We start from the raw sequence: 8,602 nt of genomic DNA, 5'->3' as shown, positions 1-8,602 counted from the left end.
CGCCTACACACGACCGAACATGTATGCTGAAACTGGCCCGCGGACCAGTTTCAGCATACATGTTTGGTCGTGTGTACGGGGCCTTACAGACATCAGTTTATAGGTTTTCTTTCCCCCAATTACTTTTTATCACTAATTAATTTACTATTGATAGACCACCAATTCATTTATTAATACTTTATAATACCACCATCAACTTTTTTCATATCATTAAGGACAGTCAATACTAAATTGTATTCTCCAACTATCCAAATATATTCAAAATGGTGGTTGGTTTTAGTTTCAAAATACCATACTACCACTATATACTTCTAATACATTAGTGTACTAATGATCATATATCATTTAATTAACTGGCAGGTTCAGAAAAAATACATTTTCTGACCTGAATGTTAATTTAAATATTAGAGGTGCAATAAGGGAACCCTCTCCCCTTTAAATTACTATAGGGTTATTAAAGGGTCACTAAAGGATTTTTTTTTTTTTTATCTAAATAGCTTCCTTTACCTTACTGCAGTACTGGTTTCATGTCCTCATTGTTCGTTTTTGCTTTGAAGTTGCTGTAATTCTGCTGTGATCTCCACACTTCCTGGTTGTCTTGCTCCTTATAACCACAGTACTGGGAGCTTTTCACGGTGGTCTAAGCTGTCATTACTGTGTGTCTAAAACTTAACAGAACCAATCAGATTCATTTTAAAAACAAAACACTGCCCTGGATTTGTTTGTTTTTGTTCTGTGGGTCTCTTTACTTCACAGAAACATGAAACCAGTTTAAAACCGAAAGTGAAACTAGAGGCACATTATATGATTGAATTTAGTCTATTTTTAATCATTTTTAAAAGGAATCAGTTAACTTTTATGTCTCTATACCCTGTAAACAGTCATTTCAGCAAAAAAAAAAATTCCTTTAGTAACCCTTTAACCTAAACTAGATATGTTTTTTCCAGTTACCTGTTGTACCCCCTTGTATACAAACTGAACCATCACCGCACTTCTGAGGTCTCTGGCCTTTGAGCATGTTCCATCTTCACTGACCCGGCTGGGTCCAGCAGGGCGGGGGCCATCCACCTGTGAGGCATGCAACGACGCCCCAACACTTTACCTAACACACCATTTAATTGGTGAGTATACTTTAAGCAAACGTTTCTATGCTAAATCAGGATCCCGGATGGGAAAGTGTTGTTTAGCATTTTGTGCTCAGCATTAGTATTTCAGTTTATTATTTGATATTTTCTATATTATAGTTCCAAAGCTCCCGAAGAAGCGGCCACGTCCCGCAAAACTAGTAGAGCAATTTCTGGAACTCTTTGTATGTATGTCAAGAATTGAACAGTGTGGACCCAGGCCAGACTAGTCCGTATCAGCGACGGCGACAACAACAATTATTACCTGTGGTCCTCTCATCTGGTTTCATATTCTTACAACATTTTTAACATTATGTATTTTATAGTCTTATTAGATGCGCTTAGCATCCTGTCTTAATATTGTACTATTTTTTTCTCTTTATTAAAATATCTTTTACTTTTTCAACCAGTGCCTACAAAGTCCATTTTTTTCTTTTCACATATGCCCTATATAATTATTCAGGATGTGGCACTTTAATTACCAAGGATGTTGATTGCCATCCAAGGGCAAAGCAATCATTCTCTAGCATTATTGAAGGTGGTAGCACCAAATTGCCCACAATTGTGGTCAGCCCTTATTACCAATAATATGTGCATTGTATTTTTATAATAATATAAAGATTACGTTATATAAATATATTCTTTTCATGTTGTGGCACACTCCAAGTCAAACAAGTGGAAACACCCTAGTTCATATTTCTTCTTCCCCTTATTTTTGGCTCCGCCCCCTTTCCCCCCTCTTGAGGTTTTTTTCTTCCCCTCATTCCATATCGCAATAGCCCCTCTTTTTCTGGCTTCAGACTTTCTTTGAGTCAGTTTGTCCCAAATTTTAAAAAATGGACTTTGTAGGTGTAGCCTGGTCAGGCTTAATGAACGAGTTTCAGACCTCATACAATGGTAAACAGGGAAACTGACGATCTTAAGATTTATTTTGACAAACTCAAACAACTGCTTAAGAGAAAGTCCAACCTTCATTGGCATATGGAATATTTTAAGTACTATATCAGTGAAAATATCAGCCCTATGGGCCTGAGAGTCCAGCTTTTTTCAACAATTAAAAATACATCACAGGACCTAAAATTCTCATGGGAAGGAGTTCTTAACAAATGCAGCCAGGACTGCATGCAATTACTCCTGTCCCAATACTCCTTAGACACAGCGATGTTGGACCAGGAACTAGCTCTCCTGCACAACAAATACGAATCCATCAAAACACATGCCAAATTCAGAGAAAAAAAACAGGAGCTAAAATTATTCCTGGACAAGTTAAATAAAAATATCATCTCCAAAAAACAAGCTAAATTTGAGAAAGATAAAATGGCATGCATGGAGGGATATGCATACAAGTGGGATCAGCCTGCTAGAGGGCAAGGTCAAACATTGAGACCCCAAACTAGAGGCAGGAACACCGATGTTTCAGAAGGTGAAAGTGAATCTTATTCCTCTGTCTCTTCTTCTTTTTCGCAGGTACATCGGACACAATCCACCGGTTCAACATACGCACAAAACGGATCACGTAAGCGGGGTTATTATGGTGGTGGGCACCCTAGCACACCCAATAACAAAAAAAAAGCCAACAAATTCTGGAAGCTTCACACCTTCACAAGCACCAGCACACGGCGGTCACAGTAAGGGTGAAAGGAGAGCACCAACCTACGATCCATCACAGTATGCCTATATGGGCCCAATTGCAGCGCAAGCAATTCAACAACTGCATACACAGATTGCCTCACAAACTTCCCTAACTAACACTAGCAGTATAGGGGCACCTCGTGGAGCAGAAGGAGGTGTGGCGGGCCCTCAGGGCATCAGCACACATCAGACCAAGCCCACAATTACTCTCACTCGAGAACCACAGAAACAAAACACATCCACTTATGTCGGTAATCAGGAAATCCCTTTAGGGGAGATATCATTGAACACACCAACAATGAGGAACTGAGTGTCATTAATTTGACCCCCTACCCTCTATCAGAGGATGAATTGACAGTTATAAAATTGGGCCTTAGCTTTTGTCCAAACGCAAACTTGGACAAATATCAGGTCATAAAAGATCTCTATCTTTTTGCACGCAAGTTAACATACAAACACATTTTTGATCCTGACAAAAGAAGATTGAGGGAGGAAAACGACCTTTCAGAGCAGATTAAGAAATACTCCATGAAGGAGTTTAGAGCACTAAGAGATCTGATGCTTTTATTAGACGAGAGTGCTAATATAGAACCCACACAATCAGAGGACCCAGGTCATGGGCCTCATGATTATAATAAAAAAATACCAGTATTCAAGAAAACGTCAGATCAATTTCCAGACCTTAATACCAATCCCCAAATAGCAGCTTTCCTATTAGCAATTAGGGAGATAAAAAAATATGCCACTCATGTCGTTGCCATCAAATTTGTCAAAACAACAACTAAATGCCCTCAAGAATTTACAAATAAGAGAAGATACAGTTATCAAAGCCTCAGATAAAGGAGGTAATATTGTATTACAAACTCGTCAACAATATGAAACAATGTGTTTTGACATTTTGAACAACACAGAGTGATATAAACCAATTGTCCTGGAAACCATAGGTCAATTTAAACTAGAATTCAAATTATTGATCTATTCAGCCTATACTGAGGCACTTATTGACAAACCCACTTATGATTTTTTCAACATAGCCTTTCCTAGGGAACCAATTTTTTATGTGATCCCTAAAATACACAAAAATAAAGAACACCCGCCGGGACGACCTATCATCTCTGGCATAGGGTCCGTGACGGAAAATACCAGTAAATTTGTGAATTTCTTTTTGATGCCACATGTTATGAGATTGCCCTCATATGTTAAAGCGGAGTTCCGGCCACAATTTCACTTTTTAAATATAAATACCCCTGTAATACACAAGCTTAATGTATTCTAGTAAAGTTAGTCTGTAAACGAAGGTCCGTTTTGTTAGGTTGTTACAGCATTTAGACACTTTATAAAATAGAAATTGACTGGGGCCATCTTAAGTGTGGGCATCATGAAGCCCGACTGTATGACTTCCTGGATTTCAGCCTTGCAGATCTCGCACATGCTCAGTGCTGCACAAGCAGTGTAATAGGTTTCAGATCAGGTTTCAGCACCTGTACTGTCCAAGTCACATGATTCTTCGAGACTGGGGAGTGCACATACTCCTGGAAAGTTACACCCACTACATTCCCAGGAGTCTGTGCGGTGTAGGTTAGGAAGCTTAAGCACCTAGGTGCAGGAAGAGGGAAGATTAACTATTCTGCCTAGCAACAACACTTTGAAGGCATCTAAAAAAAAAAAAATTCTTAAAGGACTAATGACATTTTTTTAAAACTACTGATGTAATGTTATATTTATGGGTGGAACTCCACTTTAAGGACACGCTTGATCTCCTGAAAAAATTGGATGGGCTTACCATCCCACCACATGCCCTATTTGTCACCATAGACGTTGAGGCCTTATACTCAAGTATACCACACAATATAGGTTTAAAAATTGTAAAATCCTTTCTAATGGAACAAGATCACAGACAATGAAAATTCAAATGCTTATCATCTCAATCTTGTCATTTATTCTGAAACACTATTTCTCGTTTCTTGGCTCCCACTACCTCCAGGTACAGGGTGTCGCCATGGGCACCTGCTGTGCACCGGCATACGTCAACTTGTACCTGGGGGGGTGGGAGCGTGAGATTTTTGCCAATGAACAATACCAACAATATCTGTGCCAGACTCTATGCTGGTACAGATATATAGATGACATTTTTGTAATCTGAACAGAAACCCTACCATCATTAAATGAATTTCTATCCAAACTCAATATTAATAACTTTAATTTGAAATTTACATACAATTGGCAACCCAACTCAATACCCTTCTTGGATGTTCTGGTCTACAGAGATTGCAACTATAATATCAGCACAAAATTGTACCATACAAATACAGCAGGCAACACACTGCTGCACGCCGACAGTGCGCACCCTCTATCTTTGGTTCATAGCATTCCTTATGCGCAATATATTAGTTTGCGCAGGAATTGCACCTATGATGTAGACTTTAAAAACCAAGCCAGGGACCTTCGCAATAGACTTTTACAACGTGGCTACAGTAAAAGTATTCTAAGGAAAGCCTATAATAAAGCCTATCAGAGAGATAGAACATCTTTACTGTACTCACAACCAAAAGCTGACGATCACTTACAAACAACTAAGTTTATCAATAAATACGCTGCACAGCACGGGCCTGCTTAGAAACTGTCTGGTGCGACACTGGTATCTCCTAAGTGAGGATCCAACTCTTGGCAAATATGTAAGAGATAAACCTGAAATTGTGTTTCGTAAATGTTCCTCTATAGGAAACAAACTTACCGCAAGCGAATATAAACCCCAACGTGACAAAATTGGGCCTGCCCGGGGTCTAACTACATGTGGACAATGTTCATGCTGTCCATGGGTACAACCCGGTACAGAGTTTCAGCTACCAAATGGCAAACTTTTTTGACCATCTTTTCAGGCCTCATGCACCACAAAGGGAGTAGTGTATCTTATGCTTTGCCGATGTGGAGCATTCTACGTCGGCAAAACCATAAGACAATTCAAAAAACGCATTTATGATCACATTTATTATTCACAATATGGCAAAATGATCACACCAGTGAGTCGACATTTGGGATTATACCACAAGTTTGATGTATCATTGGTCAAGTTTATCATTCTTGAGGTTATACCCCAAGATCTGAGAGGTGGTAACTGGGACAAGCGTATCCTTCAGAAGGAAACCTTTTGGATCGAACGTTTGGGAGCTACATGCCCCCCAGGTATAAATTAAGTTCTTTCATATAAACCATTCCTATAAACAAGCTACACTAGGGTCTACATATATATTTTTTCCTGTTACAATATATTTTGAAGCCCTGTCCCGGGGGTCCCCCTAATCTTGTTATATATATCTGGCCACAGGTTTGCACACAGTCACTAGGCCATGAGTGTATGTGTGCAAATCTTGGAGGTCACTACAATTTTATCCAATCTTTACAATCCAATATAGGCAAGCTTTAGATATCTCTTCTTGCTCTTAGCCCTCATTAATCCTCAGTTCACTAAAAAACATACTAACCTAAATAAACATCTAAGTTCCAAATATATTAAGGAGATTTCTATACTAGGTTTGATAGCGAGATTTGCCAATAATAGGAAGAATACATAAAAAATTTAGAGATTATTCGCTTATTGATAACGATGTATCTTAGGATTAACAACAGTGTAGTGAAACATGTTTTTAACATTATGCTGTTGTATTATCATTGTTGTGTTTTATCTTACTCTTTCACAGGACCTCGCTACGACGAGGCATTGATTTGTACATATTTGATAATTATTTGTAAGTGTTGTTGCAGTTGCATGCCTCCGGGGGGAGCCTCACCGCCCTTCACAAGTCTCACTGCAATAGACCTGAAGCCGGTTGGTCAGATCGTATACAAGTGGCCACCCAAGCCATTGCATGGAGGATCTCCCCTTCTCCTCCCAGCACGGAGTCAGGTGGTGGCTCTCCACCAATGGCACCAGGACTCTTTCCATCCCAGTCTCTCGCACTTCCGCCCAAACAGCACCCTGTAGCCTGCCCACAGTCTACAGGAGCGCACGCGCCATTCGGCGCATGCGCGGAAGATGTTTACGGCCGGCTCGCGTGACGTCAGACGCCCGTCTGGCACGCCGTGAGTGGGGTACAATGATGCGAGTCTGCCCTCTCCAGCTGATGTGGAGAGAGCCACATCGCATATGGTGGCCAGGCGTTTCCTTTCATGCACCCAAATTAGGTAAGCTAATCCCTCATTTAAGTTGTTGAATTTTAGCGTGGGGGTAGTTTCTGTCTGGCATTAGGGGCCAATATGCTAACCCTCCTTGATATCTGCTCACCAGATCTATTGGAGTGGCAACGCTAGAGTAAGGACCTTTCTTTCAGCCCATAGTTTATGCAGTGGTGTACCTGCATGACAAACGTAATCAGGTAACATTTATTTGCCCTGATACCTTTTATATGTTAATATATTGTTATTTAAGCTAAATCTGCCATGCAGAACTATACCCACAAGCAACCATGCATCTAAACCAATTAATCCGTTGTAGCTTTATCTTATATACACTTTTCTCTAAGTAGATTGTGGCTTAAACCCCTTGAACTCTCTAGCCCAGCTAATACATAGCATAAACCATTTCCTCAATATCCAGACAGTTTTAGACCCAGCTGACAAGATAACAGACATCAGTTTATAGGTTTTCTTTCCCCCAATTACTTTTTATCACTAATTAATTTACTATTGATAGACCACCAATTCAGTTATTAATACTTTATAATACCACCATCAACTTTTTTCATATCATTAAGGACAGTCAATACTAAATTGTATTCTCCAACTATCCCAATATATTCAAAATGGTGGTTGGTTTTAGTTTCAAAATACCATACTACCACTATATACTTCTAATACATTAGTGTACTAATGATCATATATCATTTAATTAACTGGCAGGTTCAGAAAAATACATTTTCTGACCTGAATGTTGTTTTAAATATTAGAGGTGCAATAAGGGAACCCCTCCCCTTTAAATTACTATTGGGTTATCAACCTAAACTAGATATGTTTTTTTCAGTTACCTGTTGTACCCCCTTGTATACAAACTGAACCATCACCGCACTTCTGAGGTCTCTGGCCTTTGAGCATGTTCCATCTTCACTGACCCGGCTGGATCCAGCAGGGCGGGGGCCATCCACCTGTGAGGCATGCAACGACGCCCCAACACTTTCCCTAACACACCATTTAATTGGTGAGTATACTTTAAGCAAACGTTTCTATGCTAAATCAGGATCCCGGATGGGAAAGTGTTGTTTAGCATTTTGTTCTCAGCATTATTATTTCAGTTTATTATTTGATATTTTCTATATTATAGTTCCAAAACTCCCGAAGAAGCGGCCACGTCCCGCAAGCAATTTCTGGAACTCTTTGTATGTATGTCAAGAATTGAACAGTGTGGACCCAGGCCAGACTAGTCCGTATCAGCGACGGCGACAGCAACAATTATTACCTGTGGTCCTCTCATCTGGTTTCATATTCTTACAACATTTTTAATATTATGTATTTTATAGTCTTATTAGATGCGCTTAGCATCCTGTCTTGATATTGTACTATTTTTTTCTCTTTATTAAAATATCTTTTACTTTTTCAACCAGTGCCTACAAAGTCCATTTTTTTCTTTTCACATATCCCCTATACAATTATTCAGGATGTGGCACTTTAATTACCAAGGATGTTGATTGCCATCCAAGGGCAAAGCAATCATTCTCTAGCAGTCTAACTGTATATGTTAAAAGCAGAGGATTGGTTGCACGCATTTGCAAGTACATGAGTAAGCTGCAGAGCCAGCGACAAGGCTCTCTGCGATCTGCAGTACTAACTAAACTTTTGAAGTCTCCTCAATGGAG

At 39.5% G+C, this 8,602-nt stretch overlaps 2 long non-coding RNA genes across 2 annotated transcripts; both read left to right on the top strand.

The window, feature by feature from the left end:
* Nucleotides 1-879: 879 nt before the first annotated feature.
* LOC120945430 lies at nt 880-1,530 on the top strand. The gene is made up of 2 exons (XR_005750571.1): nt 880-1,121; nt 1,245-1,530. It is a non-coding gene; the product is annotated as an uncharacterized LOC120945430 (long non-coding RNA).
* Nucleotides 1,531-2,401: 871 nt separating this feature from the next.
* On the top strand, nt 2,402-8,346 carry LOC120945429. Its single transcript, XR_005750570.1, has 2 exons — nt 2,402-2,640; nt 8,071-8,346. It is a non-coding gene; the product is annotated as an uncharacterized LOC120945429 (long non-coding RNA).
* The last annotated feature ends 256 nt before the right edge of the window (nt 8,347-8,602 follow it).

Source organism: Rana temporaria, chromosome 7 (assembly GCF_905171775.1).
Source record: "Rana temporaria chromosome 7, aRanTem1.1, whole genome shotgun sequence".
NCBI classification, from domain to species: Eukaryota; Metazoa; Chordata; class Amphibia; order Anura; family Ranidae; genus Rana; species Rana temporaria.
Note: the sequence above shows the minus strand (reverse complement) of the source record. Positions and strands in the feature narration are given on the sequence as shown.